Genomic DNA, 10,000 nt, shown 5'->3' on the forward strand with positions numbered 1-10,000 from the left:
AGATGTTCAGCCTGTGTTGCCCTGTAAATTGGTCTGCAGGTTACTAGCTATGGCTTCCAGCCCGGCGGGAGGCCCAGATGCTATGGAAATGAAGCCTGCTATTATTAAAAGTAAAAAGCCACAACGCTGGTGGCCACCACGCCCGCTGCAGCTGCAGCTGCTAAGAGTGATAGAGGTACGAATGAGAATACTAGGATTTTGCAAGGACTAAAGAGTGCAAGAGAGAAAGCGAATGTAAAAGAAGCAAGTGTGCAGTGTAAAAAGTGAATGTAAAAATGGCATAGAGGAGAGTGACCCCCTGCTGGTGGAAGTGAGGAAAAGCAAAAGCCTACAGCACCTGTTATTCCCAGGCGGTCTCCCATCCAAGTACTAACCAGGCCCGACCCTGCTTAGCTTCCGAGATCAGACGAGATCGGGCGTGTTCCGGGTGGTGTGGCCATAGGCAGAGAAAGGGCTCTCACTTACTCCTCTTCTACTTTGCAGCCTGGCTGCCGGCAGCTCTTTGCACTACTCCACGCTAAGCCTTTTTCTTCACTTTTTGCCTTCTCTTAAGGGAACTTCATATTCCAGCAGGAGCAGTGCAAGGGCTGGGGGCGGCCCTTATACCCACAGGTGTGGTTCAGCAACCAGTCACAGGCCGCAGCCGCCCTCTTTCAAAAGGGCTGGGCGCAGGGTCTGCGCAGGGCTAAGAAACCATTCCGGGGGTGAAAGAAAGAGCAAGCTGGGCCGGAGCCCGTTGTCCAGGAGTCGGCTGAGGAAGAAGGTGAGATGGTTGCCCGTGCCTGGAAGCGAAGCTGCTTTTCAGTCGGCTTCTCTTTTCCTAGGGCGCGTTGCCTGCAAAGATGTTCAGCCTGTGTTGCCCTGTAAATTGGTCTGCAGGTTACTAGCTATGGCCTCCAGCCCGGCGGGAGGCCCAGATGCTATGGAAATGAAGCCTGCTATTATTAAAAGTAAAAAGCCACAACGCTGGTGGCCACCATGCCCGCTGCGGCTGCAGCTGCTAAGAGTGATAGCGGTACGAATGAGAATACTAGGATTTTGCAAGGACTAAAGAGTGCAAGAGAGAAAGCGAATGTAAAAGAAGCAAGTGTGCAGTGTAAAAAGTGAATGTAAAAATGGCATAGAGGAGAGTGACCCCCTGCTGGTGGAAGTGAGGAAAAGCAAAAGCCTACAGCACCTGGTATTCCCAGGCGGTCTCCCATCCAAGTACTAACCAGGCCCGACCCTGCTTAGCTTCCGAGATCAGACGAGATCGGGCGTGTTCAGGGTGGTGTGGCCGTAGGCAGAGATAAGCCTCTCACTTACTCCTCTTCTACTTTGCAGCCTGGCTGACGGCAGCTCTTTGCACTACTCCACGCTAGGCCTTTTTCTTCACTTTTTGCCTTCTCTTAAGGGAACTTCATATTCCAGCAGGAGCAGTGCAAGGGCTGGGGGCGGCCCTTATACCCACAGGTGTGGTTCAGCAACCAGTCACAGGCCGCAGCCGCCCTCTTTCAAAAGGGCTGGGCGCAGGGTCTGCGCAGGGCTAAGAAACCATCCCGGGGGTGAAAGAAAGAGCAAGCTGGGCCGGAGCCCGTTGTCCAGGAGTCGGCTAAGGAAGAAGGTGAGATGGTTGCCCGTGCCTGGAAGCGAAGCTGCTTTTCAGTCGGCTTCTCTTTTCCTAGGGCGCGTTGCCTGCAAAGATGTTCAGCCTGTGTTGCCCTGTAAATTGGTCTGCAGGTTACTAGCTATGGCCTCCAGCCCGGCGGGAGGCCCAGATGCTATGGAAATGAAGCCTGCTATTATTAAAAGTAAAAAGCCACAATGCTGGTGGCCACCATGCCCGCTGCGGCTGCAGCTGCTAAGAGTGATAGCGGTACGAATGAGAATACTAGGATTTTGCAAGGACTAAAGAGTGCAAGAGAGAAAGCGAATGTAAAAGAAGCAAGTGTGCAGTGTAAAAAGTGAATGTAAAAATGGCATAGAGGAGAGTGACCCCCTGCTGGTGGAAGTGAGGAAAAGCAAAAGCCTACAGCACCTGGTATTCCCAGGCGGTCTCCCATCCAAGTACTAACCAGGCCCGACCCTGCTTAGCTTCCGAGATCAGACGAGATCGGGTATGTTCAGGGTGGTGTGGCCGTAGGCAGAGACAGGCCTCTCACTTACTCCTCTTCTACTTTGCAGCCTGGCTGCCGGCAGCTCTTTGCACTACTCCACGCTAAGCCTTTTTCTTCACTTTTTGCCTTTTCTTAAGGGAACTTCATATTCCAGCAGGAGCAGTGCAAGGGCTGGGGGCGGCCCTTATACCCACAGGTGTGGTTCAGCAACCAGTCACAGGCCGCAGCCGCCCTCTTTCAAAAGGGCTGGGCGCAGGGTCTGCGCAGGGCTAAGAAACCATCCCGGGGGTGAAAGAAAGAGCAAGCTGGGCCGGAGCCCATTGTCCAGGAGTCGGCTGAGGAAGAAGGTGAGATGGTTGCCCGTGCCTGGAAGCGAAGCTGCTTTTCAGTCGGCTTCTCTTTTCCTAGGGCGCGTTGCCTGCAAAGATGTTCAGCCTGTGTTGCCCTGTAAATTGGTCTGCAGGTTACTAGCTATGGCCTCCAGCCCGGCGGGAGGCCCAGATGCTATGGAAATGAAGCCTGCTATTATTAAAAGTAAAAAGCCACAACGCTGGTGGCCACCATGCCCGCTGCGGCTGCAGCTGCTAAGAGTGATAGCGGTACGAATGAGAATACTAGGATTTTGCAAGGACTAAAGAGTGCAAGAGAGAAAGCGAATGTAAAAGAAGCAAGTGTGCAGTGTAAAAAGTGAATGTAAAAATGGCATAGAGGAGAGTGACCCCCTGCTGGTGGAAGTGAGGAAAAGCAAAAGCCTACAGCACCTGGTATTCCCAGGCGGTCTCCCATCCAAGTACTAACCAGGCCCGACCCTGCTTAGCTTCCGAGATCAGACGAGATCGGGCGTGTTCAGGGTGGTGTGGCCGTAGGCAGAGATAAGCCTCTCACTTACTCCTCTTCTACTTTGCAGCCTGGCTGACGGCAGCTCTTTGCACTACTCCACGCTAGGCCTTTTTCTTCACTTTTTGCCTTCTCTTAAGGGAACTTCATATTCCAGCAGGAGCAGTGCAAGGGCTGGGGGCGGCCCTTATACCCACAGGTGTGGTTCAGCAACCAGTCACAGGCCGCAGCCGCCCTCTTTCAAAAGGGCTGGGCGCAGGGTCTGCGCAGGGCTAAGAAACCATCCCGGGGGTGAAAGAAAGAGCAAGCTGGGCCGGAGCCCGTTGTCCAGGAGTCGGCTAAGGAAGAAGGTGAGATGGTTGCCCGTGCCTGGAAGCGAAGCTGCTTTTCAGTCGGCTTCTCTTTTCCTAGGGCGCGTTGCCTGCAAAGATGTTCAGCCTGTGTTGCCCTGTAAATTGGTCTGCAGGTTACTAGCTATGGCCTCCAGCCCGGCGGGAGGCCCAGATGCTATGGAAATGAAGCCTGCTATTATTAAAAGTAAAAAGCCACAATGCTGGTGGCCACCATGCCCGCTGCGGCTGCAGCTGCTAAGAGTGATAGCGGTACGAATGAGAATACTAGGATTTTGCAAGGACTAAAGAGTGCAAGAGAGAAAGCGAATGTAAAAGAAGCAAGTGTGCAGTGTAAAAAGTGAATGTAAAAATGGCATAGAGGAGAGTGACCCCCTGCTGGTGGAAGTGAGGAAAAGCAAAAGCCTACAGCACCTGGTATTCCCAGGCGGTCTCCCATCCAAGTACTAACCAGGCCCGACCCTGCTTAGCTTCCGAGATCAGACGAGATCGGGTATGTTCAGGGTGGTGTGGCCGTAGGCAGAGACAGGCCTCTCACTTACTCCTCTTCTACTTTGCAGCCTGGCTGCCGGCAGCTCTTTGCACTACTCCACGCTAAGCCTTTTTCTTCACTTTTTGCCTTTTCTTAAGGGAACTTCATATTCCAGCAGGAGCAGTGCAAGGGCTGGGGGCGGCCCTTATACCCACAGGTGTGGTTCAGCAACCAGTCACAGGCCGCAGCCGCCCTCTTTCAAAAGGGCTGGGCGCAGGGTCTGCGCAGGGCTAAGAAACCATCCCGGGGGTGAAAGAAAGAGCAAGCTGGGCCGGAGCCCATTGTCCAGGAGTCGGCTGAGGAAGAAGGTGAGATGGTTGCCCGTGCCTGGAAGCGAAGCTGCTTTTCAGTCGGCTTCTCTTTTCCTAGGGCGCGTTGCCTGCAAAGATGTTCAGCCTGTGTTGCCCTGTAAATTGGTCTGCAGGTTACTAGCTATGGCCTCCAGCCCGGCGGGAGGCCCAGATGCTATGGAAATGAAGCCTGCTATTATTAAAAGTAAAAAGCCACAACGCTGGTGGCCACCATGCCCGCTGCGGCTGCAGCTGCTAAGAGTGATAGCGGTACGAATGAGAATACTAGGATTTTGCAAGGACTAAAGAGTGCAAGAGAGAAAGCGAATGTAAAAGAAGCATGTGTGCAGTGTAAAAAGTGAATGTAAAAATGGCATAGAGGAGAGTGACCCCCTGCTGGTGGAAGTGAGGAAAAGCAAAAGCCTACAGCACCTGGTATTCCCAGGCGGTCTCCCATCCAAGTACTAACCAGGCCCAACCCTTCTTAGCTTCCAAGATCAGGCGTGTTCAGGGTGGTGTGGCCGTAGGCAGAGACAAGCCTCTCACTTACTCCTCTTCTACTTTGCAGCCTGGCTGACGGCAGCTCTTTGCACTACTCCACGCTAGGCCTTTTTCTTCACTTTTTGCCTTCTCTTAAGGGAACTTCATATTCCAACAGGAGCAGTGCAAGGGCTGGGGGCGGCCCTTATACCCACAGGTGTGGTTCAGCAACCAGTCACAGGCCGCAGCCGCCCTCTTTCAAAAGGGCTGGGCGCAGGGTCTGCGCAGGGCTAAGAAACCATCCCGGGGGTGAAAGAAAGAGCAAGCTGGGCCGGAGCCCGTTGTCCAGGAGTCGGCAAAGGAAGAAGGTGAGATGGTTGCCCGTGCCTGGAAGCGAAGCTGCTTTTCAGTCGGCTTCTCTTTTTCTAGGGCGCGTTTCCTGCAAAGATGTTCAGCCTGTGTTGCCCTGTAAATTGGTCTGCAGGTTACTAGCTATGGCCTCCAGCCCGGCGGGAGGCCCAGATGCTATGGAAATGAAGCCTGCTATTATTAAAAGTAAAAAGCCACAACGCTGGTGGCCACCACGCCCGCTGTGGCTGCAGCTGCTAAGAGTGATAGAGGTACGAATGAGAATACTAGGATTTTGCAAGGACTAAAGAGTGCAATTGAGAAAGCGAATGTAAAAGAAGCAAGTGTGCAGTGTAAAAAGTGAATGTAAAAATGGCATAGAGGAGAGTGACCCCCTGCTGGTGGAAGTGAGGAAAAGCAAAAGCCTACAGCACCTGTTATTCCCAGGCGGTCTCCCATCCAAGTACTAACCAGGCCCGACCCTGCTTAGCTTCCGAGATCAGACGAGATCGGGCGTGTTCAGGGTGGTGTGGCCATAGGCAGAGACAGGGCTCTCACTTACTCCTCTTCTACTTTGCAGCCTGGCTGCCGGCAGCTCTTTGCACTACTCCACGCTAAGCCTTTTTCTTCACTTTTTGCCTTCTCTCAAGGGAACTTCATATTCCAGCACGAGCAGTGCAAGGGCTGGGGGCGGCCCTTATACCCACAGGTGTGGTTCTGCAACCAGTCACAGGCCGCAGCCGCCCTCTTTCAAAAGGGCTGGGCGCAGGGTCTGCGCAGGGCTAAGAAACCATTCCGGGGGTGAAAGAAAGAGCAAGCTGGGCCGGAGCCCGTTGTCCAGGAGTCGGCTGAGGAAGAAGGTGAGATGGTTGCCCGTGCCTGGAAGCGAAGCTGCTTTTCAGTCGGCTTCTCTTTTCCTAGGGCGCGTTGCCTGCAAAGATGTTCAGCCTGTGTTGCCCTGTAAATTGGTCTGCAGGTTACTAGCTATGGCCTCCAGCCCGGCGGGAGGCCCAGATGCTATGGAAATGAAGCCTGCTATTATTAAAAGTAAAAAGCCACAACGCTGGTGGCCACCATGCCCGCTGCGGCTGCAGCTGCTAAGAGTGATAGCGGTACGAATGAGAATACTAGGATTTTGCAAGGACTAAAGAGTGCAAGAGAGAAAGCGAATGTAAAAGAAGCAAGTGTGCAGTGTAAAAAGTGAATGTAAAAATGGCATAGAGGAGAGTGACCCCCTGCTGGTGGAAGTGAGGAAAAGCAAAAGCCTACAGCACCTGGTATTCCCAGGCGGTCTCCCATCCAAGTACTAACCAGGCCCGACCCTGCTTAGCTTCCAAGACCAGTCGAGATCAGGCGTGTTCAGGGTGGTGTGGCCGTAGGCAGAGACAGGCCTCTCACTTACTCCTCTTCTACTTTGCAGCCTGGCTGCCGGCAGCTTTTTGCACTACTCCACGCTAGGCCTTTTTCTTCACTTTTTGCCTTCTCTTAAGGGAACTTCATATTCCAGCAGGAGCAGTGCAAGGGCTGGGGGCGGCCCTTATACCCACAGGTGTGGTTCAGCAACCAGTCACAGGCCGCAGCCGCCCTCTTTCAAAAGGGCTGGGCGCAGGGTCTACGCAGGGCTAAGAAACCATCCCGGGGGTGAAAGAAAGAGCAAGCTGGGCCGGAGCCCGTTGTCCAGGAGTCGGCTAAGGAAGAAGGTGAGATGGTTGCCCGTGCCTGGAAGCGAAGCTGCTTTTCAGTCGGCTTCTCTTTTCCTAGGGCGCGTTGCCTGCAAAGATGTTCAGCCTGTGTTGCCCTGTAAATTGGTCTGCAGGTTACTAGCTATGGCCTCCAGCCCGGCGGGAGGCCCAGATGCTATGGAAATGAAGCCTGCTATTATTAAAAGTAAAAAGCCACAACGCTGGTGGCCAGCATGCCCGCTGCGGCCGCGGCTGCAGCTGCTAAGAGTGAAAGCGATACGAATGAGAATACTAGGATTTTGCAAGGACTAAAGAGTGCAAGAGAGAAAGCGAATGTAAAAGAAGCAAGTGTGCAGTGTAAAAAGTGAATGTAAAAATGGCATAGAGGAGAGTGACCCCCTGCTGGTGGAAGTGAGGAAAAGCAAAAGCCTACAGCACCTGGTATTCCCAGGCGGTCTCCCATCCAAGTACTAACCAGGCCCAACCCTGCTTTGCTTCCAAGATCAGGCGTGTTCAGGGTGGTGTGGTCGTAGGCAGAGACAAGCTTCTCACTTACTCCTCTTCTACTTTGCAGCCTGGCTGCCGACAGCTCTTTGCACTACTCCACGCTAGGCCTTTTTCTTCACTTTTTGCCTTCTCTTAAGAGAACTTCATATTCCAGCAGGAGCAGTGCAAGGGCTGGGGGCGGCCCTTATACCCACAGGTGTGGTTCAGCAACCAGTCACAGGCCGCAGCCGCCCTCTTTCAAAAGGGCTGGGCGCAGGGTCTGCGCAGGGCTAAGAAACCATCCCGGGGGTGAAAGAAAGAGCAAGCTGGGCCGGAGCCCGTTGTCCAGGAGTCGGCTAAGGAAGAAGGTGAGATGGTTGCCCGTGCCTGGAAGCGAAGCTGCTTTTCAGTCGGCTTCTCTTTTCCTAGGGCGCGTTGCCTGCAAAGATGTTCAGCCTGTGTTGCCCTGTAAATTGGTCTGCAGGTTACTAGCTATGGCCTCCAGCCCGGCGGGAGGCCCAGATGCTATGGAAATGAAGCCTGCTATTATTAAAAGTAAAAAGCCACAACGCTAGTGGCCACCACGCCCGCTGCGGCTGCAGCTGCTAAGAGTGATAGAGGTACGAATGAGAATACTAGGATTTTGCAAGGACTAAAGAGTGCAAGAGAGAAAGCGAATGTAAAAGAAGCAAGTGTGCAGTGTAAAAAGTGAATGTAAAAATGGCATAGAGGAGAGTGACCCCCTGCTGGTGGAAGTGAGGAAAAGCAAAAGCCTACAGCTCCTGGCATTCCGAGGTGGTCTCCCATCCAAGTACTAACCAGGCCCGACCCTGCTTAGCTTCCGAGATCAGACAAGATCGGGCGTGTTCAGGGTGGTGTGGCCGTAGGCAGAGACAAGCTTCTCACTTACTCCTCTTCTACTTTGCAGCCTGGCTGCCGACAGCTCTTTGCACTACTCCACGCTCGGCCTTTTTCTTCACTTTTTGCCTTCTCTTAAGAGAACTTCATATTCCAGCAGGAGCAGTGCAAGGGCTGGGGGCGGCCCTTATACCCATAGGTGTGGTTCAGCAACCAGTCACAGGCCGCAGCCGCCCTCTTTCAAAAGGGCTGGGCGCAGGGTCTGCGCAGGGCTAAGAAACCATCCCGGGGGTGAAAGAAAGAGCAAGCTGGGCCGGAGCCCGTTGTCCAGGAGTCGGCTAAGGAAGAAGGTGAGATGGTTGCCCGTGCCTGGAAGCGAAGCTGCTTTTCAGTCGGCTTCTCTTTTCCTAGGGCGCGTTGCCTGCAAAGATGTTCAGCCTGTGTTGCCCTGTAAATTGGTCTGCAGGTTACTAGCTATGGCCTCCAGCCCGGCGGGAGGCCCAGATGCTATGGAAATGAAGCCTGCTATTATTAAAAGTAAAAAGCCACAACGCTGGTGGCCACCACGCCCGCTGCGGCTGCAGCTGCTAAGAGTGATAGAGGTACGAATGAGAATACTAGGATTTTGCAAGGACTAAAGAGTGCAATTGAGAAAGCGAATGTAAAAGAAGCAAGTGTGCAGTGTAAAAAGTGAATGTAAAAATGGCATAGAGGAGAGTGACCCCCTGCTGGTGGAAGTGAGGAAAAGCAAAAGCCTACAGCACCTGGTATTCCCAGGCGGTCTCCCATCCAAGTACTGACCAGGCCCGACCCTGCTTAGCTTCCGAGATCAGACGAGATCGGGCGTGTTCAGGGTGGTGTGGCCGTAGGCAGATACAGGCCTCTCACTTACTCCTCTTCTACTTTGCAGCCTGGCTGCCGGCAGCTCTTTGCACTACTCCACGCTAAGCCTTTTTCTTCACTTTTTGCCTTCTCTTAAGGGAACTTCATATTCCAGCAGGAGCAGTGCAAGGGCTGGGGGCGGCCCTTATACCCACAGGTGTGGTTTAGCAACCAGTCACAGGCCGCAGCCGCCCTCTTTCAAAACGGCTGGGCGCAGGGTCTGCGCAGGGCTAAGAAACCATCCCGGGGGTGAAAGAAAGAGCAAGCTGGGCCGGAGCCCGTTGTCCAGGAGTCGGCTAAGGAAGAAGGTGAGATGGTTGCCCGTGCCTGGAAGCGAAGCTGCTTTTCAGTCGGCTTCTCTTTTCCTAGGGCGCGTTGCCTGCAAAGATGTTCAGCCTGTGTTGCCCTGTAAATTGGTCTGCAGGTTACTAGCTATGGCCTCCAGCCCGGCGGGAGGCCCAGATGCTATGGAAATGAAGCCTGCTATTATTAAAAGTAAAAAGCCACAACGCTGGTGGCCACCACGCCCGCTGCGGCTGCAGCTGCAGCTGCTAAGAGTGATAGCGATACGAATGAGAATACTAGGATTTTGCAAGGACTAAAGAGTGCAAGAGAGAAAGCGAATGTAAAAGAAGCAAGTGTGCAGTGTAAAAAGTGAATGTAAAAATGGCATAGAGGAGAGTGACCCCCTGCTGGTGGAAGTGAGGAAAAGCAAAAGCCTACAGCACCTGGTATTCCCAGGCGGTCTCCCATCCAAGTACTGACCAGGCCCGACCCTGCTTAGCTTCCGAGATCAGACGAGATCGGGTATGTTCAGGGTGGTGTGGCCGTAGGCAGAGACAGGCCTCTCACTTACTCCTCTTCTACTTTGCAGCCTGGCTGCCGGCAGCTCTTTGCACTACTCCACGCTAAGCCTTTTTCTTCACTTTTTGCCTTCTCTTAAGGGAACTTCATATTCCAGCAGGAGCAGTGCAAGGGCTGGGGGCGGCCCTTATACCCACAGGTGTGGTTCAGCAACCAGTCACAGGCCGCAGCCGCCCTCTTTCAAAAGGGCTGGGCGCAGGGTCTGCGCAGGGCTAAGAAACCATCCCGGGGGTGAAAGAAAGAGCAAGCTGGGCCGGAGCCCGTTGTCCAGGAGTCGGCTGAGGAAGAAGGTGAG

At 53.6% G+C, this 10,000-nt stretch overlaps 10 non-coding genes and 2 pseudogenes across 10 annotated transcripts; all 12 read right to left on the minus strand.

Annotated features, from left to right (window-relative positions):
• Positions 1–325: 325 nt before the first annotated feature.
• LOC142202048 (5S ribosomal RNA) lies at positions 326–444 on the minus strand. Its single transcript, XR_012715926.1, has one exon. It is a non-coding gene; the product is annotated as a 5S ribosomal RNA (ribosomal RNA).
• Positions 445–1,165: 721 nt separating this feature from the next.
• LOC142201638 (5S ribosomal RNA) lies at positions 1,166–1,284 on the minus strand. The gene has a single exon (XR_012715562.1). It is a non-coding gene; the product is annotated as a 5S ribosomal RNA (ribosomal RNA).
• A 721-nt stretch (positions 1,285–2,005) lies between these two features.
• LOC142201964 (5S ribosomal RNA) lies at positions 2,006–2,124 on the minus strand. Its single transcript, XR_012715845.1, has one exon. It is a non-coding gene; the product is annotated as a 5S ribosomal RNA (ribosomal RNA).
• A 721-nt stretch (positions 2,125–2,845) lies between these two features.
• On the minus strand, positions 2,846–2,964 carry LOC142201649 (5S ribosomal RNA). The gene has a single exon (XR_012715573.1). It is a non-coding gene; the product is annotated as a 5S ribosomal RNA (ribosomal RNA).
• A 721-nt stretch (positions 2,965–3,685) lies between these two features.
• On the minus strand, positions 3,686–3,804 carry LOC142201975 (5S ribosomal RNA). The gene has a single exon (XR_012715856.1). It is a non-coding gene; the product is annotated as a 5S ribosomal RNA (ribosomal RNA).
• A 721-nt stretch (positions 3,805–4,525) lies between these two features.
• On the minus strand, positions 4,526–4,634 carry LOC142201536 (5S ribosomal RNA; annotated as a pseudogene).
• Positions 4,635–5,355: 721 nt separating this feature from the next.
• On the minus strand, positions 5,356–5,474 carry LOC142201864 (5S ribosomal RNA). The gene has a single exon (XR_012715750.1). It is a non-coding gene; the product is annotated as a 5S ribosomal RNA (ribosomal RNA).
• A 721-nt stretch (positions 5,475–6,195) lies between these two features.
• Positions 6,196–6,314, minus strand: LOC142202138 (5S ribosomal RNA). Its single transcript, XR_012716013.1, has one exon. It is a non-coding gene; the product is annotated as a 5S ribosomal RNA (ribosomal RNA).
• Positions 6,315–7,041: 727 nt separating this feature from the next.
• Positions 7,042–7,150, minus strand: LOC142201556 (5S ribosomal RNA; annotated as a pseudogene).
• Positions 7,151–7,871: 721 nt separating this feature from the next.
• On the minus strand, positions 7,872–7,990 carry LOC142202126 (5S ribosomal RNA). The gene has a single exon (XR_012716002.1). It is a non-coding gene; the product is annotated as a 5S ribosomal RNA (ribosomal RNA).
• A 721-nt stretch (positions 7,991–8,711) lies between these two features.
• Positions 8,712–8,830, minus strand: LOC142201668 (5S ribosomal RNA). The gene has a single exon (XR_012715580.1). It is a non-coding gene; the product is annotated as a 5S ribosomal RNA (ribosomal RNA).
• Positions 8,831–9,557: 727 nt separating this feature from the next.
• Positions 9,558–9,676, minus strand: LOC142201763 (5S ribosomal RNA). Its single transcript, XR_012715654.1, has one exon. It is a non-coding gene; the product is annotated as a 5S ribosomal RNA (ribosomal RNA).
• Between the last annotated feature and the right edge of the window lie 324 nt (positions 9,677–10,000).

The sequence above is a fragment of the Leptodactylus fuscus genome, chromosome 4, assembly GCF_031893055.1.
Source record: "Leptodactylus fuscus isolate aLepFus1 chromosome 4, aLepFus1.hap2, whole genome shotgun sequence".
Taxonomy (NCBI): Eukaryota; Metazoa; Chordata; class Amphibia; order Anura; family Leptodactylidae; genus Leptodactylus; species Leptodactylus fuscus.